Raw genomic sequence first — 9,758 nt, 5'->3', positions numbered from 1 at the left:
AGTTTTCACGCTTGCTGATCCTCACGGGCAGCCCTCTTTTTATAGAGACAGATTTGTAACGGCTGTTCATGAAATGGAGCCACTGTGGCCCAGTATTTACAGCTTTAAGACGCTGCCGCCGACGCGAGGCGTGTGTGGGTAGCGCCGTTGAAAAACCGATTATCGAAGGAGAATGTACACGCGACCGGATCCCCGAGCGAGGGAGTCCTCTCTTGTATTTTTTTACGATTGCTTTCTTAGATTAGGCTTTCTTAAACACACTCACTCACTCACTCACTCACTCAGAAAAACGCGCACGCACATAAGTAACATAAATAGTATGGCGGGCGCAGAAGCACGAGAAGCTCGGCTCAAACCCGCGTAGTGTAGCTTTACGCTACAAAAGTAGGAGTACGCTTATGGTTCGGCTTTAAGAGCGGAATGCCATAACATTCAAAGGTCCCTGACTGCTTCTCACGCTTCCCGGCAACTGCACCTTACGTAACCGCAATGTTTACCGGGAAACGCTGGCGGCGAACGCTATGCGTGAAGGCGAGCTTTCTTGTATAGAAACGCGGCCGCTTGCGTGGACCACGCCCAGAAGTAGTGCACAGCTGCGCAAAAAAGAAAAGAAAGGAAAGACATCATTTTCAATATTTCTGTTATTGTTAGCACTTTTAATATTCAGGTCCGAAAAATTTAACATAGTCTGCGCGCGCTGTCGGTGTTTTGTTTCGTGAGATTTGTTTATGGGCTGTCGTTCTCAAAATTGCTATAGGAATAACTTTGTCAAGAATGTAACACAAGGTACGAGCAACTTTAGTGATACAATGGTGTGGCAATATAACCAGCATACACCGCATGTCATATAGCAAGGCGTGGCATATACCTATACCTCGGCTACGGCGGCCGCATTTCGATGGGGGCGAAATGCGAAAACACCCGTGTACTTAGATTTAGGTGCACGTTAAAGAACCCCAGGTGGTCGAAATTTCCGGAGTCCTCCACTACGGCGTGCCTCATAATAAGAAAGTGGTTTTGGCACGTAAAACCCCATCATTTTTTTATATGCGTATATATACATAAATATATACGTAAATTTTCGCTAACGGACGACTCCGCCGGCGCCGACACCGGATCTTCTGCGACACTGGGACCTTAACGTCATCGCGTTGAAATGACCGCCCGCATGTGTTGTGATAGCGGAGGAGAAAATGCGCCCATGGCACAAGCAATTACGACAGCGAGCCCTCGGCAATTCTCTCCAAACTTGTTTTCGCCGCGTCTTAAGCCGGGGAGAAGCAGCACCGGATAATGATAACTGGAAATGACATTCGTGTTACAATTTAAACTCCGCATGCACAATTTTCGTGCACTCTATCATTTTGATGAGACGTTATGGCTTGCGCGACGATAGGCACTCAGATATAGGAGGACACCACGACGTCGTTTCGTCAAGTGCTTGGCAACTTGCACGAGGTCGGACCAGTCGCTCGCCGGCATGTAAATACTGAACACAAATAATATACTAAGGTGCGTTTTGTCTAATACGTTCACTTTCTTTTTTTTTCTTTTTTTTTTTTCAGCGCGTCCCGCAAGCGCTTCATCACGCTCAGTCAGCGAGTAAGAGGGGGGCGGCCGAAACCTGCAGCGCATGGCAGGTCAGAGACCGTGACCCCTCGTAATGTTGCCGCTGTCTTCTCGTGACTCCGTGAGGCATGGGTCGTTATTTTCGTCACCGCATTCTTTTCGGGCCCCATCGGGACGTCCTAAAATGTGCACGCCGTGAACGTTGAGGTGGCTTATATATATCCCGGACTTCCTCCTTGCTGTGCTGAGGAGACCCGCGGGACTCCCGAGCCTATCTACTCGATTGCAGCTGCAGCTGCGGCAACTGATACTGCTTTGCGTGCGTTATTTGCACGACTGATCGTTCTTGTTCCGCGGCCCGGATTGGCGCCACCCCCTTACATGTGACAACGCTTCGACAGCTGCAGTTTATCATTTCTCTTCAATGCCAGTGCATTACTTGGATTATTGTGCGACGGTGTCGTCAGAAAGACGGCACACAAATTACTTTATCCTCACGTAACTAAACAAAAGAAGTGACCACGGTTAGAATTTGATCCTTGTAAGTAATGCAATCGTATTTACACATCATAAGAACTACTTGGGCACTCTCATAGTTTTCTTTTTAATCAGAAATTCGAACTCAAATATCTTTAAAGTATCGCGTGATTAGAAGATATAGATTGTTTCGTCTCGAAAGGCGCAACCTGTGCCAGTTTACACACCGCACCCAATGCATTCGTTGGTCAGAGCATACATCTGCAGAAATAAGGCATTTCTGGCCTCCAAGTATATATGAGGCTGAATGGTTAAGAAGCGCGAAAGAATGGTGCCTCTGCGAGATATGGTTTTCCCGTTTCGCTTTATTATTATTTTTTTAGAATGCCCCATACTCTCCTATATCGGCCTGACACACGTGCAACATGAACAAATCAGTGCCCTGGTAAGCACGCGCATATCTGCTTCAAATTTTGTTTTCATTTTTTTTCTGAAAGCACATGCCCTTCCGCTAACTTTCTTACGTCACTTCATCGTTCCATTCAGAAGGCGCTTCACTCTTACAAATGCGAAGCAACCACACATTCGAATGATCACTTGGTTAGCTGTCAGCTCTTGTCTGTTCTCTAATAGCGTCTCTCGGCGTCTCCCCGTCTCACCTCAACTCGGTTCCGGTAACGCGAGCACCCGAAACAAACCTATAACCAATACACCTAACCCGACTTTTCTTTTTTTCGTTTTTGCCTCTCGTTCTAAGTTACGTGCGACTATTACATGCGCCGCACAAGGCTAAACCTTCGTGGCAGCCCTCATAGCGTGGCCGCCCAGTCTTTTGTCAGTGCTCCAGACACGCCGCTCTTGCCTACACACTCCGCGTCACAGCCGCACGCTCACAGTCGGGAGAGAAACTTGTTGGGGCGCGACGGCTGGGCAACTTTTTTTAGCGGCTCAACTAAGCAAACAGCGAACGCCTCGTTTATCAGCTCTATCGACAGCAGTGCGAAGGCGGCGGGAAAGTGTCGAAAAAGAAAATACAGGCGGCGTTGCGCTGGTCGAACCGAGCACGCTATACGTATAGAGTATAAACCGTGCTGCAGATATACAGACTGGCTTCTGCATGTGCCGCCGAAGGAGTATACATACGCGCCCTGTGCTGGCGGAAACGTAGGCGCGCATGGGTTGCTGTGTGGCCGCGCCCGTGAATAGAGCTCGAGGTGAGAGTGAGGGATTGTTATATAGTGGAAGGGGGAACTCGGCGAGTTTGTCGCTGAAGCAGCATTTCCTCGGCTGCGCTTATTATATGGCAACCTTCATGCCGCGTCGTGTTTGTTCCTATACCAGCTTCATCACCCGCCCCGCTCACGCTGTTGCGTGGGCTCGCGGACTCGCGAGCAGAAACAAGTGCGAGCTCGCTGCCACGGCGCGCGGGCGAACACATCGGCCCGTAATTAGCTCGCGACTCGGCTACCGGTCTGGCGTCGCGAGGAGAAGAAGAGGCGATGGCGGAAGCCGTTGGCGCTCCGGCGCCGACGCTTCCTGACTCGGCGTTCGCTGACGAGCCATTTCCGACCGGCCCCGCGCGCAGTCGACGTCGTCGGCGTCGTCGTCGGGCCCAGGACCTCCTTCCTCACCACATCCCCCCCTCCCACCTCTTAGCGCTCTCCACACGTGCATTGGTTCGAAGACCAGGACATTTCCTTCCCCTCCGCTTCCTCACAACATCCCCTCCTCGACACCTTCCTTCCCCTTCGTGGGCCCAACACTGCTTCTGTCTCGTTGCTTTTCAGTGCTTTACTCGTACACTTTCGTGTTACATATCTACACGCGAAATGTACACATATAAGTTCGCTCGGAGGATGCGTCAATTCTGAGTTGCTACAGTGGCGAGGTTCTTTTGTACGAGCCGAATAGGGCGCGCTTTGTTCCGGGGCGTGCGTAGCCCCGTCGAGAGGTTATCCGAGTCCCTTTGGTTTTGACATTTTTGCTTTTATTTCTATTCTTTTTCTCCTGCAAAGGAAGGGCTCATTAACGCAAGGAGTGCCTGATTCGGGAAGCTGAACGCAAGGCTATAGCGCGGCATCTATTCATTTTTCTTTTCGTCGTGCGAAGTCGCTTGCGGAACAGGTCTCCTCACTTCGTTACCAAAAGAAAATGTTAGAGGAACAAAGAGTAAGAGAGAGAGAGAGAGAGAAAAAAAAATATAAATGGAAGGTAGGGAGGTTAACCAGGACTGAGCACGGTTGGCTACCCTAAACTGGGTAAAGGGAAAGGGGGACGGAAAGATTAAAAGAAGAGAAAGTCCACTGGAGATATCAGTCGGTCACTCAGTCCGGATCACAGACGCTGACTCAATCCGGTCGCTTTCAAATATCGCAGCAGCGCTTTTGTGGCCTTTTGTAGCTGCGATATGCGAGGCCATGGTCCCAAGATCTTGTTCAAGGTGAACGGCTTTCCATCTAGCTGATTGAGAGCTGTGCAGAGGTCTTGCCTTTCATTTTCAAAAAATGGGCAGTAGCACAGTAGGTGTTCTATGATTTCCTCGACACCGCAGGCATTGCACTCGGCGCTATCAGCCATTCCAATCAGAAATGCATAAGCATTGGTGAATGCGACGCCCAAACGTAAGCGGCACAGCACTGTTTCCTCATTTCGCGGGAGACCTGGTAACAGCCACAGTTGCATAGAAGGATCGAGGGAATGCAAGCTATGTTGAGTGAATTCAGGTGTGTGCCACTTCTCCAATGTCAAAGAGTGCGCTAGCTTGCCTAAGTGTTTGGCTGCGTCGGTCCGCGATAAAGGTATTGAAACAAGGGTTGCTCCTTCGTGTGTTTTTCTAGCAGCTTCGTCTGCGAGGTCGTTGCCGGAGATAACGCAATGACCAGGCAGCCACTGGAACACGACGTCGTGTCCTTTCGCGATCATGTGATGGTGCATTTCTCGTATCTCCGACACGAGTTGTTCACATGACCTGCGACGAAGAGATGCCAGAAGACATTGTAAGGCCGCCTTCAAATCGCAGAATATAGCCCACCGATTAGCCGGTTGGTTATTAATATAATCAACGGCACCTCGGAGGGCAACAAGCTCCGAACCAGTCGATGTTGTCAAGTGAGAAATCTTGTATTGGATGCTTAGTGATCGTGATGGTATAACTACTGCGCTGGTGGAGCTGGTCTGAGTGGAAGAGCCATCCGTATATATGTGGACTCGATCAAAGTAGAAAGTGTGCAAACAATCCAGAGCTGCTTGCTTCAAGGCCAAGGTAGGCAGGTCGGTCTTCTTTCTTATCCCTGGAACCGTATAAGACGCACTTGAGGTTGTTTTAAACACCACAAAGCTGAGGTTGAACGTGCTGAGGGTGTGAAACCCGATGGTAAGGAGGCGCGATGGATGCTGACCTTGCTGGAGAAGGACGCCTGTGGTCGTCGTTCTGGCAGGCACGCAAGAGAGCTTGACTGCATCCGTGAAACATGACGAACATGGGCTCTAAGCGTTTCGGTGCTAAAGTCGTGATCGGATGGTCTTGAGCCATTATAATGGTACCAGCTGTTGAGGCGCTGCGCGGAAGGCCTAGCAAACACGTAGTGCCTGCGCCTGCACGCTCTGAAGTTCTCGAAGATTTGACTTGCAAGTTCGAGCAAGTACGGGGGAGCTATAGCGTAGGAATCCGATGAACAGGGCTCGATATAACTGTAGCATGGAGCCCACTGACGATCCCTATGTTTTGCCGGCGATGAACTTGAAGACGTGAACAATAGATGTGAGCTTCTTTAAGTGGGCAACATGAGGGCTCCAAGTGAGGTCCCGGTCGCTTTTACGCGAAAAGCGATGACTCCTTATCCAGTATGCATCAATGGTCAGCCTATCTCCTACAAGAGAAATCACCGGTTTTTGTGCGTCATTGAACAAAGAGTAATTTCCGTCAACGTAGCTGAGCTTGACGGAACAGTGACGTTTGAACATTCACGAACTTGACGAAACTAATAACTTTAGATGCCCTATTATAATTAGCGACGTCGAGGCGTAAATTTAAGCTTCTCTATTCGCCAAACTCTATTTCGCTGTTCCCCTCTCCCATCTTTGGGCAGCCAGACAGACCTTCTGGTTAACATCCTTTCTTGCTCTCTTTCTTTTGCCCTCTCTTCGCCTCGCACAATCGGCTAGACGTGTAGGTCCGTATATCTGTGAGCATTCTTTCAATTCTCCAATATTTTTAAACGTCATCATTCAATCTTATCGCTAAGTCGCCACCCTGATATCGCCTTGATAAGCCACTCGGGGCGCGAACAATGATAAATTATTAGAATCCAAAGAAAGGAATCATTACAGCACGTGACTGGCATTGTCCAGTGCCAAGCATGACTGCCGTAGTTTACGCAGAAATTTTGTCAAACCTTATAAGGTTCGATAAAATTTCGGCATAAGCTTTGTTGTTTTTGAATGCGCGGGAGCAAGGATACACGCATGGTCCACAAGATATAGTCAAAGCCGCGCCTAGATATAATACGGTGTCCAACGTACAATGCGCATGTCGAGACTTAAGCGTGAAACTTTGTTTCTTTGCTTATTTATACTCGCTTTCATGCGGCGGAGCAGGCTACATATAGTTTGCGAGTGATCGAGCTGGAAAGAGCTGGTCGAAATAGCACCGCATGTGCTCTACGTCTGCATATGCGTCTGCTAGCTACAGTGCATAAACCCACAAACCATTATGAGTCTTCCTGAGAAAACCGTTCCTGTGCGTGGTAGCACGAGCTTACATACCCTCCTGCCTACCTCCCCCCCCCCCCCCCCTCTCCCTTTCGGCCGAGCAGGCTGCAAGTGATTTTCTAACGATCGCCACGCGTAGACGGTAGGACGCATCTGTAGGGAAAATATAGCAAGAATGAAGTAGATTTTGTGTACCGATGAGGGCCCCATAATGGGGTATGTGCTCAAATCAAGAAGATTACAATTAATTACTACATTTGTAATGTTGTTTGTATTGACACTGTTTTCTTACGTTTTCTGTAGTTATTCTGGAACATGACAAATGTATTGTACTACCCGCTGTAACTTGCACATAACACACATGTGTCCTGTTTTAGTAGGTCCCCCTGACAGTTAGTTATCAAGCTGTCAGGGGGACATGCTAAAACAAGCACATGGGTACACCTGTCTCGGATCTCACAATGTAATCAGCGTTATCAATTCTCTTATGCTGTACGTAAAATATCAATCAAACTTGAACCAAGTAGGAAAGGCGTGCGCCCTGCTGACACCGACCCTGCTTTCACGTAAAAGTATACGCTCGTATGTGAAGACACCATTGTCAACTAACGATTCCACTTGGAAGCCCTTGCACACTTTTAAATGTTCCTTCGAGCTGTCAGTGTTGTTGATGTATTCCTATACTAAGAGTTTTGTAGATGTTGAGCCCAATTTTCTGTCGTAATCACTTCTTGCTATTGGCCGATCGCATTCGCTAATAATATGTCCAAAATAACGATTGACCAGTGCCTGATCACAGGAACAGAACTTATAGTTGAAGATAGTTTTATGAATAAGGACCTTGGTATACTTCTTTTTTCTGTTTTTGTATGCAACTTCTCGCAGTGAAACAGAATATAGGTACAGACTTGGAGAGTAGCGTTCCATAAATCGCACTCGGCGAAGAACCGCAGATAAACGGCTTCATACGAATAGTTGCTACATAGACAGTCTCACTTCGCAACCAGTTATTGCGAGTAGAATATAGCGGTTCACGGCAGCGAAAACACCCGCGTACTTAGTTACGCTTAGGTGCACGTTGAAGAACCCCAGGTCGTCCGAATCGTTCTGGAATGCCCCACTGAGGCATGCCTCATAATCAGATCGCGGTCCTGGCACGTAAAACCCCATAACTATATTTTTTTTTTAAGGATGTAGTGGCGCGGTCGAAACCGTCGGACGGAAGGCGATGTCATTTTTTTACCGCTGCAGTGCTTGCGTTGAAGTAGTTTTTATTTCGTGCTGGCTCGGTAGACACGCAGCTCACGCGCGTATGTCGTGGACAAAGCCGTCAGCAGAGCAGCCGGCACCCGCGCAGTCGTTCATTGTGGCTCAGTCATGGCGGCGGCGTCTACAGCCGCTTGCCCGCATGCAGCTGCGCAAGCATTCTGCATAGGCCTGCTAGCTGTTCAGACTTTACCGTTCGCAGCGTGCGCGCAGCAGCTCTTCAATATAGGAGTCATTCTGTTGCTACCGCCGTGGTCCTTCTTGCGCGGAGAATGTAGAGCAAAACAAAGCCAAATAGAATTTATAAAAAAAAAAATACAGAAAGAACGAAAAGAATGGACGCGGGCGCCATCAATAACTATACAACCACTTGTGCACACACGCGCGCGCATTGAGGCGTATACACCTTTAGCTACCGCCCACATTCATTTTTTTTTTTTTCTAGACAAAATGTTCGGCTTTGAGGACCAAGCTGTACTCAGGTGCACGCCTTTGAGCATCGAATGAACCACCGCATCAAGTGTGTTGTATAGCGCATTGACTAAAACGGCGTTTCATCTCAGTCGCTTTCAATTTATATATAAGTTTGCATTGGGGGGGTCCCGTGAATTAGTCTTCTATCCTAGTGTGCTCCAGATGTTTGTTTTTTTAATGTTTGTCCACCCCGTTTTCTCGTCCCTCGGCTGCCACGAAAAGTAAGTAAGCGGGATACATTTCCCCTGTTTTTGTTTTTGTGCCCTTGAAATATATTTTAAACTACCGATCGTATGAAGACCGCCTACCGGGCCCGTCTCGTTCCGGAAAACAACTCTACACTGTTTACGCATCCAAAGTGCGCTTATTTGTATCTACGCGAGCGAAAAATTGTCTCCTCTTGCTTGACGCTAAGCCGCGGCATGCCAACAAAAGCACTTACTCGTCCTTCAAATTAGCAACTTTCTTACAAGCGGCAAACTACAGCGACGAAAAAGAACGAAATACTCGCGATGCGGAAGGCAAAGTTATCTGGAAAAGCGCGCCGCGCCCCAGTCTTGGAAGCCTGCCATGTAACACGAGTGTGTGACGACGCTAAAGCGCCTTTCTTAATGCCCCCCCCCCCCCTCCTAGCTGCGAATTTGCTGTCACTGGACGTCCGTTCAGACGCATCTACCACGCGTCTTGCGCGCGGCTCGTTCGAAGCGAGCAGGACGGCGAGCCTACGCAAAGAGTGGCAGAAATGAATACCGCAGCCGATGAGACAGGGACGCGAGGCCGGAGCGAAAACGCCACGAGCAGGGAACGCCCATTACGGAAGGAATGTGAGCCGAGGAAGGACCGTTCGTTTACATGGCGGCGCCGTATACCTGCTTGTATCACATCGGGGAACCTTGCCGACGCGGCTGCAACGCGGGGCTGTATACGCGTGTGCGCCAGAAGCGTAGCCCAACGCTGCACGTTCGAAGACACTGCAGGGAGCTACAGGGCAGCTACAGGGCAGCTAGCAAGGAGCATTGCCCAAGCTGCAGCGGTGGCACGTCGCGGCCGCACACTGAGACACCTGGGGCATGCCAGGAGGGGGGAGGTATTCGGCGGGGAGGGAGGTTGCAGTCTTTTTCGACAGGAGTAGAAACCGCGGCTCCCGGCTTGTCGGTTCGAAGCTGAGCCACAGACCCCGATGTCAGCGGTGGGCGGCCGAGCCAACGGTGGTGCATCGGCCTGCTTTCCCCTCGCTGCGCGATAGAGAGCGAAATGGACAG

General features: G+C 49.5%; 1 protein-coding gene across 1 annotated transcript in view; it reads left to right on the top strand.

The window, feature by feature from the left end:
* Window positions 1–9,758, top strand: part of LOC142583171 (uncharacterized) — an 81,243-nt gene that overhangs the window by 51,992 nt on the left and 19,493 nt on the right. The gene's annotated exons all lie outside the window — the stretch shown is intronic.

Source organism: Dermacentor variabilis, chromosome 5 (genome assembly GCF_050947875.1).
Source record: "Dermacentor variabilis isolate Ectoservices chromosome 5, ASM5094787v1, whole genome shotgun sequence".
Taxonomy (NCBI): domain Eukaryota; kingdom Metazoa; phylum Arthropoda; class Arachnida; order Ixodida; family Ixodidae; genus Dermacentor; species Dermacentor variabilis.
This window is presented reverse-complemented; position numbering and strand designations above follow the sequence as displayed.